This window comes from Meles meles, chromosome 15 (genome assembly GCF_922984935.1).
Source record: "Meles meles chromosome 15, mMelMel3.1 paternal haplotype, whole genome shotgun sequence".
In the NCBI taxonomy this organism is placed as follows: domain Eukaryota; kingdom Metazoa; phylum Chordata; class Mammalia; order Carnivora; family Mustelidae; genus Meles; species Meles meles.
This window is the reverse complement of record NC_060080.1, coordinates 47,720,781-47,732,968: the sequence shown is the minus strand read 5'-3', so window position 1 is coordinate 47,732,968 and position 12,188 is coordinate 47,720,781. Positions and strand designations below refer to the sequence as shown.

Below are 12,188 nucleotides of genomic sequence, written 5' to 3'. Positions count from 1 at the left end.
AAATATCTTAGTTCTTTAAAAAAAGAAAAATAATTCATGGAGGCCAAAAGGAAGCAGATTTTTTTTTTTGTTTGTTTGTTTTGTTTTTTGTCAGAGAGAGAGAGAGAGAGAGAGAGCATAAACAGAGGAAGCATTAGGCAGAGAAAGAAGCAGGCTCCCCATTAAGCAAGGAGCCCAATGGAGACCAGATCCCAGGATCCTGGGATCATGACCTGAGCCAAAGGCAGGCGCTTAACCAAGTGAGCCACCCAGGCATCCCAGAAATAGTATGTTTTAAAGCGTTGAAATAAAAGAACTTTATACCCAAGAATATACACCCAAGAATAATAGACTTTAAGAATAAAGGAATTCAAGACAGTCTCAGATGATGGAAAATAAAACAAAATATACAAAAGAGAAGCAAAAAAAATGAATAAGAATTGTTCCCAGATGATTTACCCTAAAAAGATGACTTAAGGAAGTTATCTAAAGATCAAAAAGGAAAGACAAAAAATACAAAAAAAAAAAACCACAAAAAACAAAAAACAAAAAAAAAACCAGAAAGCAAAATTATGGGTAAGTACAATAGACTTCCCTTCTCCTATTAAGCTTTCTAAATTATACCTGATGTTTGAGGCAAAAATTATAAAATTGTCTACTTTAGCTCTCAGTGAATATATAGGAAATATTTAACATAATTATAACTGAGGTAAGGTGGAAAGATGTAAGGGTAGGAAAATTTTGCATACTTTACTCAAACTAGTCAAATGTTGATACCAGTAGACTGTTATAAGTTATGTAGATACAATATATAATGTAAAGCAAATTCTTAAGAGATACACTTATAGACATCACAGATAAAATGGAATTCTAAACAATAGTTCAAGTAACCTATAGCAAGAGAAGAAAAAGAAAACACAAAAATGAAAAACAAAGAGAATGAATTGAAAACAAAAAATAAAATGATAGTCATAAGCTCTTAACATATCAGTAATCACATTATATGTAACTAATCTGATTACAATTAAAAATAAAGATTGAAAGAGTATATTTAAAAATATGATGTAACTGTATGTTATTTATAAGAAACTCACTAAAAATACAGGTTTCCCTCACTATCTATAAATAGAGTGTTCTTATGAAAACTTTCATAAGCCATGATATGGCATAAAGTGAAGAAGCAATTATCATTAGCTTATATACAAAAATTTTTCTAGCATTCCCAGACCCCAAAAATAACCTCTCTCAGGCTTTTCTGACTCCTGAGGACACATCTTGCTAATGGATGCACAAAATAAATCAAGATAAAAAAACAGATGCTCATAGACTTAGTTCAGAGCTAGAGAGGCTTGATGCTGAGATGCTGAGCATAGTTCCTAGGGAAGGAGCTTGGTGGTGCAACTCTCGCTGCGACTGGTTGGCACTATCTCTGTAACAACTCACAGCAAAAGAAACACTGAAAGCTATTTTTGCCTTTTTTCATAAAAGTGAAAATACTTTTAGGATTTCTTTAGGTTAATGGAAACAGGTACTAATATAGATTTTTTTCATAAAAGTGGAGTGGCATAATGCAAATGTTCAAACAGTGGGGAATACCTGTATAATGCCATACGGAAGTTGAAAGTCAAAGTATTTATAAAGAATATGCAAATAATCAACGGAACCAGGAGTGGCTGTATTAATACATCGGACAAAGTAGACTTCCCAGCAAAGAAACCCAGGAACAGAGTGGGTTATTACATAGTGATAAAGGGGCCAATCTACCAGTAAGACACCAATACTGAATGTGTATACACCAAACAGCAAAGCTGCAAAATACGTGAAGTGAAACAGGTAGACTGAGAGAATAGGCCAACCCACAATCCACACCCATTTCTCAAGCAGTGATAGACAACTACACATAAAATTAGCAAAAATATAAAAGAACTCAACATTGTTATTAACCAACAGGATCTAATACACATTTATAGGATATACAATCTAATTACAGTAGATTACACATTATATCCACAGAACATTTATCAAAATAGACCATATCTTAACCATAAAACAAATTCAAACTATTAAAGAGGACTTAAACCATATATAGTGTATTCTCTGACCACAATAGCATCAGAGTAGAAAACCAATAAATATTAGAGCAATAATAGGACAATCTCCAAATGCTTGAAACTAAACTCTATTTCTAAGTGATACAGATATCAAAGAGGAAAAATTAAAGGAAACAGAAAAAACAAATTTAACAGAAGGAAAATGAAATTAACGTATCAATATATATGGGATACAGCTAAAGTGGTGATAAAGAGAAATGCATATCACTAGATGCCTATATTAGGAAGAAAGAAAAATCTCAAATCAGTAACCTAAGCTTTTGTATCAGGAAACCAGAAAAAGAAGAACAAAAATAAGCCCAAAACATGGAGAAGGAAGGACATAATAAACAAAGAAACAAAACTAGTAGAAATTAATGAAGTGAGAAAACAGAAACAATGAAGAAAACCTGTATAAAAAAATCTGGTTTTTGGAAAAGATCAGCAAAACTGACAAATCTCTGGTGTAACAGATTAGGAAAAAAAGAAATGGCATCAATGTCATGAATGAAATAAGAGATATCCCTATAGCCTCTACTGGTATCAAAGGGATAATAAGGGAACAATATAAGTAACTCTACACAAATTAATTTGACAACATAGAGGAAATAGACCAATTCTTGAAAGCACAAATTAGCACTATTCAGCCAACCTGAAATAGATAAATGACGTAAACACCTCCATAACTTTTAAGAAATTAAATTGTTTATTTAATAAAATTATGAAAAAAGAAATCTCCAGCCTCAATTGTTTCTTTGGAAAAGTATACTAAACATTTTAGAACTAACAACAACAACAAAGAACTAATTTTAAACAAGCTCATATGAAAAATAGAAGAGGAAAGACTTTCCAACTCATCTGATGCAGCTAATAATTACTCTAATACAAATCCAGATGACAAAAAGGTAGAAAGAAAAAGAGGAAGAGAGAGAGAAGGGAGTGAAGGAAGGAAGGAGGGCAGGAAGGAAGAGAGGAAGGAAGCGAGGGAGGGAGGAGGAAGGAGGGAGGAGTAAAGAAGTAAGGAAGAGAAGAAACAATAGATCAATATTCCTCATATATATAGACAAAAATACTTCCGAATTAAACATTAGCAAATAGAATTCAGAAAAACATAAGAAATTAGTACATTATAACAAATTAATTTATTCTAGGCATGCCAGACTAGATCAATACTCCAAATCCAAGAAATATAATCTTCCATATTAAAAGGATAAGAAAGAAAAATTTCATGAAAAATTACATGATCTTATCAGTTGATGTAGAAAAAGCACTGTCAAATTTCAACACCCCTTCATGATAATAATTCTTAGAAAACTAGGAATAGAGAGACTTCTCTAACTTGCTATAAAAAAAGAAAGAAAGAAAATTAAGACTGAATGCTTTTTCCTCTAAGTTTAGGAGTAAGACACGTTTATCCAGTCTCACCACTGCTATTCAACATGGAATTAGAAGTTGTAGCTAACAGGATACCATTAAGCAAAGGAAATAAAGGCACTCAGATTGGAAAATAAGAAATGATTTCTATTTGCAGATGACCTACCTGACTATGCAGAAAATGCCAAAAATCTACAAAACAGTTTTATAATTTATATGCAAGTTCAGAAATGTCACATAGTACAACATAAACATTAAAAAAAGTCAATTGCATTTTTATATACTAGTAATGAACACATCAAGATCAAAATTTAAAAAACAGTACCAGTTCCACACCCTCAAGAAAAGGGTAATGCCTACATATACATCTAATAAAATATGTACAACACTGGATATGTTGTAAATTTTAAAATGTTGATGAAATCAAAGAAGATCTCAATACATGAAAACATATAACATGGTCATGAATTAGAAGACAATGCAGGAAAGACATCAAGTTTCTGCTAATTGTCATACATATACAACACAATTCTTATCAAATCCTAGCAAGATATCTTGTAGTATATACAAGATTATTCTAAAGCTTATATGGAAAGGCAAAAGAAGTAAAATATCCATAGCATTTCTGAAAAATATAATAAAGTGGTAGGAATTACCAGTCCATGTCATTTGAAGACTTATTATAAGCTATAGTATCAGGACCATGGTATTGGCAAAGACAAAGACACACAGATTAAAAGAACGGGATAAGAATCTAGACACACAGAAGTACAGCCAACGGAATTTTTTGACAAAGAGAAAAAAGCCTTTTCAACAAATTGTGCTAGAGCAATATGACACCCAGAGGCAGAAAAATGAATCTCGACCTAAACCTCACAATTTACACAAAACTTAATTCAAAGTAGACAGTAGATTTAAATAAAAACATTAAACTATAACATTTCTTGAAAATGTAGGAGAAGATCTTTGGGACTTCAGGCTTGGTGAAGAGTTTTTAAACCTGACACCAAAAACAGTCCATAAAAGAAAAAAAAAAAAGATGAGGGGGACTTCTTTCCCTGAAGAAGATACGCGGATAACATATAAGCATGTAAGAAGAGGTTTCATATCAATAACCATTAGGGAAATGCTAATTAAGACCACAATGAGACATCACTACATACTTATTGGAAGAGCTAAAATGAAAAATAGTGACACCACCAAATGCTGGTGAGACTATAGAGAAATTCAATCTCAGGGTGCTTGAGTGGTTCAGTCAGTTAAGAGCCCAACTCTTGAGTTCTGCTTAGATTGTGATCTCAGGCTCTTGAGCCCCTCCTTGGCTTGGTGGGGGGTCCATACTCAGAGGGGAATCTGTTTGGGATTCTCTCTTCCCCTCTCCGTCTGCTCTTCCCCTGTTCATGCTCTCTCTCTCTCTAATATAAATAGATAAATAAATAGATAAACAAACAAATAAATAAAATATTTTAAAAAGAAAAACCGCAAACAACTCAATCCCTCATATACTGCCGGCAGAAACGTGAAATGGCAGAGTTGTTACAAAAAATAGCTAGGCAGTTTCTTAAAAAAATAAAATATACATTACCATACAACAGATCAATTGCACTTCTGGGCATTTATCCAAAAGAAATAAAACTTATATCCACACAAAAACTTGTACATAATTTTTTATAGCAACTTTCTTTGTAACAGCCCCAAATTGAAAGCAACAAAAATGTTACTTAACATATCTATGGAAAAACAAAATGTAATATCTATGTATCATGGAATACTATTAATCAATAAAAAGGAAAAAACTACCAACATATGCAGCAACTTGGATCATTCTCAAGGGCACTCTCCTGAGTGGGGGAAAAAAAAAAGCCAGTCTCTAAGGGTCACATACTGTATAAACCCATTTACATAAAATTTTTAAAACGAAGGGGAGGCGAACCATAAGAGACTATGGACTCTGAAAACAACCTGAGGGTTTTGAAGGGGCGGGGGTTGGAGGTTGGGGAACCAGGTGGTGGGTAGTAGGGAGGGCACGTATTGCATGGAGCACTGGGTGTTGTGCAAAAACAATGAATACCGTTTTGCTGAAAATATAAATTAATTAATTAAAAAAAAAACAAAGTTATAGAGAGGGAGAACTGACTAATGGTTGCCAGGGTTTAATGAACAAAGCAGTAAGGGGTAAGGGATTTGGGTGTGGCCATAAAGGGGTAGCAGAATGTGAGTCTTGATGGTTATGAAGTAGTTCTGTATGTTTTGTATTGAAGTAGTGGTTTCATGAACACACACTTGTGATGCAATGTCATACAATGATACTCACTTTTTATTGTATTAACAGTTTCTTGATTTGCTATTGCTGTATAGCCATGTGAGATGTAACCTCTGGAAGAAATGAGGTGAATGACACCTGAAAACTCTCTGTATGGTCTTAGCATCCTGGCTCTTACATTAACTGGCTAGGTAACATTCATTCAATAGCAATTTCTTGAGAGCTAGCTATGTTTGAAGGACTATATACCACATTAATGAAGCAATAATAATCAAATAAAAAAATAATCAAACAAAAAATCAAAACAGAATTGTTCCATTTTGTAAGGGAAACTTAAGAAGGATGTAGACAAATGAACAAGCATTTAAGCAGTGATGCATTCCTTGACAGTATGTATGGGGAGAATGGAGGTCAACAGTAAGAGACCAGATCAGAATTAAAAAGTGAGAGCACCAGCATGGAGTCTGCTTCAGATTCTCTCTCCCTCTCCCTCTGCTCCTCCTGCTCACTGTCTCTCTCTCTCTCTAAAATTAATAAGTAAATAAGTAAATCTTTAAAAAAAATCTTTAAAAAAAGTGAGAGGATCTTTTCTGAAGGTTCTAGATGAAGGATGAATAAGAGTGGTCAGGTGAAGACCCAGAATGGAGAGAAGTGGATCAAGATTAAGAATGTGTTTCAGCTGGGAGGAGTCAAGATGGCGGAGAAGTAGCAGCCTGAGACTACATCAGGTAGCAGGAGATCAGCTCGATAGCTTATCTAAACATTGCAAACACCTACAAATCCAACGGGAGAGCGAAGAGAAGAAGAGCAGCAACTCTAGAAACAGAAAATGAACCACTTTCTGAAAGGTAGGACTGGCGGAGAAGTGAATCTAAAACGACGGGAAGATAGACCGCGGGGGGAGGGGCCGGCTCCCGGCAAGCGGCGGAGCAACGGAGCACAAAATCAGGACTTTTAAAAGTCTGTTCCACTGAGGGACATTGCTCCAGGGGCTAAACCGGGGTGAAGCCCACGCGGGGCCAGCGTGGCCCCAGGCCCCGCAGGGTCACAGAAGGATCGGGGGTGTCGGAGTGTCGGAGAGTTCGCAGGTATTAGAACGGAGAAGCCGGCTGGAGAGACAGAGCCGAGGACTAAACTCTCAGCTCGGGGTTACCTTGAACTGGTCGTGGGCTGGGTGAGCTCGGAGCGCGGCTAGAGGCTGGGGATACGGGAGTGATTGGGTGCTGTCCTCTGGGGGCGCACTGAGGAGTGGGGCCCCAGGCTCTCGGCTCCTCCGGGCCGGAGACTGAGAGGCCGCCATTTTCATTCCCGTCCTCCGGAACTCTACGGAAAGCGTTCAGGGAACAGAAGCTCCCAAAAGCGAACCCGAGCCGATTACTTAGTCCGGCCGCCGGTAAGGGCGGTGCAATCCCGCCTCGGGCAAAGACACTTGAGAGTCACTACAACAGGCCTCTCCCCCAGAAGATCAACAAAATATCCAGCCAGGACGAAGTTCATCTATCAAGGAGAAAGCAGATTCAATTCCTAAGACAGCAGAGCAATTCCAGAGGAGGAGAAAGCAAAGCACGGAACTCATGACTTTCTCCCCATGATTCTTTAGTCTTGCGGCTACTTCAATTTTTTTTTCTTTTTTCAATTTTTTTTTCTTTTTTCTTTTTTCTTCTTCTGCTAAATTTTTTTTTTAAACTTTTACCCTTTTCTTTTTTAACATTTTTTGACTAGTTCATCTAAATATATATATTTTTTCTTTCTTTTTTATATTTTTTATTTGTTTTATTTTTTAAATTTTTTTCTTTCTTTTTTTTTTTCTTTTTTTTTCAGAAGCTGTTTTTATCCCCTTTCTCTCCCCCACAATTTGGGGTCTCTTCTGATTTGGTTACAGCGCATTTTTCCGGGGTCTTTGCCACCCTTTTAGTAGTTTATTTGCTCCTTCATATTCTCTTATCTGGACAAATTGACAAGGCGGAAAAAATCACCACAAACAAAAGAACAAGAGACAGTACCGAAGGCTAGGGACCTAATCAACACACACATGGGTAATATGTCAGATCAAGTGTTCAGAATGACGATTCTGAACATTCTAGCCGGGTTCGAAAAAGGCATGGAAGATATTAGAGAAACCCTCTCTGGAGATATTAAAGCCCTTTCTGGAGAAATTAAAGAACTAAAATCTAACCAAGTTGAAATCAAAAAAGCTATTAATGAGGTGCAATCAAAAATGGAGGCTCTCACTGCTAGGATCAATGAGGCAGAAGAAAGAATTAGTGATATAGAAGACCAAATGACAGAGAATAAGGAAGCCGAGCAAAAGAGGGACAAACAGCTACTGGACCATGAGGGGAGAATTCGAGAGATAAGTGACACCATAAGACGAAACAACATTAGAATCATTGAGATTCCAGAAGAAGAAGAAACAGAGAGGGGAGCAGAAGGTCTATTGGAGAGAATCATTGGAGAGAATTTCCCTAATATGGCAAAGGGAACAAGCATCAAAATCCAGGAGATGCAGAGAACCCCCCTCAAAGTCAACAAGAATAGGTCCACACCCCGTCACCTAATAGTAAAATTTACAAGTCTTAGTGACAAAGAGAAAATCCTGAAAGCAGCCCGAGAAAAGAAGTCTGTAACATACAATGGTAAAAATATTAGATTGGCGGCAGACTTATCCACAGAGACCTGGCAGGCCAGAAAGAGCTGGCATGATATATTCAGAGCACTCAACGAGAAAAACATGCAGCCAAGAATACTCTATCCAGCTAGGCTATCATTGAAAATAGAAGGAGAGATCAAAAGCTTCCAGGACAAACAAAAACTGAAAGAATTTGCAAACACCAAACCAGCTCTACAGGAAATATTGAAAGGGGTCCTCTAAGCAAAGAGAGAGCCTAAAAGTAGTAGATCAGAAAGGTACAGAGACAATATACAGTAACAGTCACCTTACAGGCTAATAATGGCACTAAATTCATATCTCTCAATAGTTACCCTGAATGTTAATGGGCTAAATGCCCCAATAAAAAGACACAGGGTATCAGAATGGATAAAAAAACAGAACCCATCAGTATGTTGCCTACAAGAAACTCATTTTAGACACGAAGACACCTCCAGATTTAAAGTGAGGGGGTGGAAAACAATTTACCATGCTAATGGGCATCAGAAGAAAGCTGGGGTGGCAATCCTTATATCAGATCAATTAGATTTTAAGCCAAAGACTATAATAAGAGATGAGGAAGGACACTATATCCTACTCAAAGGGTCTGTCCAACAAGAAGATCTAACCATTTTAAATATCTATGCCCCTAACGTGGGAGCAGCCAACTATATCAACCAATTAATAACAAAATCAAAGAAACACATCAATAATAATACAATAATAGTAGGGGACTTGAACACTCCCCTCACTGAAATGGACAGATCATCCAAGCAAAAGATCAACAAGGAAATAAAGGCCTTAAATGACACACTGGACCAGATGGACATCACAGATATATTCAGAACATTTCATCCCAAAGCAACAGAATACACATTCTTCTCTAGTGCACATGGAACCTTCTCCAGAATAGATCACATCCTGGGTCACAAATCAGGTCTCAACCGGTATCAAAAGATTAGGATCATTCCCTGCATATTTTCAGACCACAATGCTCTGAACCTAGAACTCAATCACAAGAGGAAAGCTGGAAAGAAACCAAATACATGGAGACTAAACAGCATCCTTCTAAAGGATAAATGGGTCAACCAGGAAATTAAAGAAAAATTGAAAAAATTCATGGAAACAAATGATAATGAAAACACAACAGTTCAAAATCTGTGGGACACAGCAAAGGCAGTCCTGAGAGGAAAATATATAGCGGTACGAGCCTTTCTCAAGAAACAAGAAAGGTCTCAAGTACACAACCTAACCCTACACGTAAAGGAGCTGGAAAAATAACAAGAAAGAAACCCTAAACCCAGCAGGAGAAGAGAAATCATAAAGATCAGAGCAGAAATCAATGAAATAGATACCAAAAAAACAATAGAAAAAATCAATGAAACTAGGAGCTGGTTCTTTGAAAGAATCAATAAGATTGATAAACCCCTGGCCAGACTCATCCAAAAGAAAAGAGAAAGGACCCAAATCAATAAAATCATGAATGAAAGAGGAGAGATCACAACTAACACCAAAGAAATACAGACAATTATAAGAACATACTATGAGCAACTCTACGCCAACAAATTGGACAATCTGGAAGAAATGGATGCATTCCTAGAGACATATAAACTACCACAACTGAACCAGGAAGAAATAGAAAACCTGAACAGGCCCATAACCAGTAAGGAGATTGAAACAGTCATCAAAAATCTCCAAACAAACAAAAGCCCAGGGCCAGACGGCTTCCCAGGGGAATTCTACCAAACATTTAAAGAAGAACTAATTCCTATTCTCTTGAAACTGTTCCAAAAAATAGAACTGGAAGGAAAACTTCCAAACTCATTTTATGAGGCCAGCATCACCTTGATCCCAAAACCAGACAAGGATCCCACCAAAAAAGAGAACTACAGACCAATATCCTTGATGAACACAGATGCAAAAATTCTCGCCAAAATACTAGCCAATAGGATTCAACAGTACATTAAAAGGATTATTCACCACGATCAAGTGGGATTTATTCCAGGGCTGCAGGGTTGGTTCAACATCCGCAAATCAATCAATGTGATAGAACACATTAATCAAAGAAAGAACAAGAACCATATGATACTCTCAATAGATGCTGAAAAAGCATTTGACAAAGTACAGCATCCCTTCCTGATCAAAACTCTTCAAAGTGTGGGGATAGAGGGCACATACCTCAATATTATCAAAGCCATCTATGAAAAACCCACCGCAAATATCATTCTCAATGGAGAAAAACTGAAAGCTTTTCCGTTAAGGTCAGGAACACGGCAGGGATGTCCATTATCACCACTGCTATTCAACATAGTACTAGAAGTCCTAGCCTCAGCAATCAGACAACAAAAAGAAATTAAAGGCATCCAAATTGGTAAAGAAGAAGTCAAACTATCACTCTTCGCAGATGATATGATACTATATGTGGAAAATCCAAAAGACTCCACTCCAAAACTGCTAGAACTTGTACAGGAATTCAGTCAAGTGTCAGGATATAAAATCAATGCACAGAAATCAGTTGCATTTCTCTACACCAACAACAAGACTGAAGAAAGAGAAATTAAGGAGTCAATCCCATTTACAATTGTACCCAAAACTATAAGATACCTAGGAATAAACTTAACCAAAGAGACTAAGAATCTATACACAGAAAATTATAAAGTACTCATGAAAGAAATTGAGGAAGACACAAAAAAATGGAAAAATGTTCCATGCTCCTGGATTGGAAGAATAAATATTGTGAAAATGTCTATGCTACCTAAAGCAATCTACACATTTAATGCAATCCCTATCAAAATACCATCCATTTTTTTCAAAGCAATGGAACAAATAATCCTAAAATTTATATGGAACCAGAAAAGACCTCGAATAGCCAAAGGAATATTGAAGAACAAAGCCAAAGTTGGTGGCATCACAATTCCGGACTTCAAGCTCTATTACAAAGCTGTCATCATCAAGACAGCATGGTACTGGCACAAAAACAGACACATAGATCAGTGGAACAGAATAGAGAGCCCAGAAATCGACCCTCAACTCTATGGTCAACTAATCTTCGACAAAGCAGGAAAGAATGTCCAATGGAAAAAAGACAGCCTCTTCAATAAATGGTGCTGGGAAAATTGGACAGCCACATGCAGAAAAATGAAATTGGACCACTTCCTTACACCACACACGAAAACAGACTCCAAATGGATGAAGGACCTCAATGTGAGAAAGGAATCCATCAAAATCCTTGAGGAGAATGCAGGCAGCAACCTCTTCGACCTCAGCCGTAGCAACATCTTCCTAGGAACAACGGCAAAGGCAAGGGAAGCAAGGGCAAAAATGAACTATTGGGATTTCATCAAGATCAAAAGCTTTTGCACAGCAAAGGAAACAGTTAACAAAACCAAAAGACAACTGACAGAATGGGAGAAGATATTTGCAAACGATATATCAGATAAAGGGCTAGTATCCAAAATCTATAAGGAACTTAGCAAACTCAACACCCAAAGAACAAACAATCCAATCAAGAAATGGGCAGAGGACATGAACAGACATTTCTGCAAAGAAGACATCCAGATGGCCAACAGACACATGAAAAAGTGCTCCACGTCACTCGGCATCAGGGAAATACAAATCAAAACCACAATGAGATATCACCTCACACCAGTCAGAATGGCTAAAATTAACAAGTCAGGAAATGACAGATGCTGGCGAGGATGCGGAGAAAGGGGAACCCTCCTCCACTGTTGGTGGGAATGCAAGCTGGTGCAACCACTCTGGAAAACAGCATGGAGGTTCCTCAAAATGTTGAAAATAGAACTACCCTATGACCCAGCAATTGCACTACCGGGTA

The 12,188-nt window shown here is 37.0% G+C and overlaps 1 protein-coding gene across 4 annotated transcripts in view; it reads right to left on the bottom strand.

Moving 5' to 3' along the window:
- LRRTM4 (leucine rich repeat transmembrane neuronal 4) overlaps positions 1–12,188 on the bottom strand; it is a 757,200-nt gene that overhangs the window by 478,819 nt on the left and 266,193 nt on the right. The gene's annotated exons all lie outside the window — the stretch shown is intronic.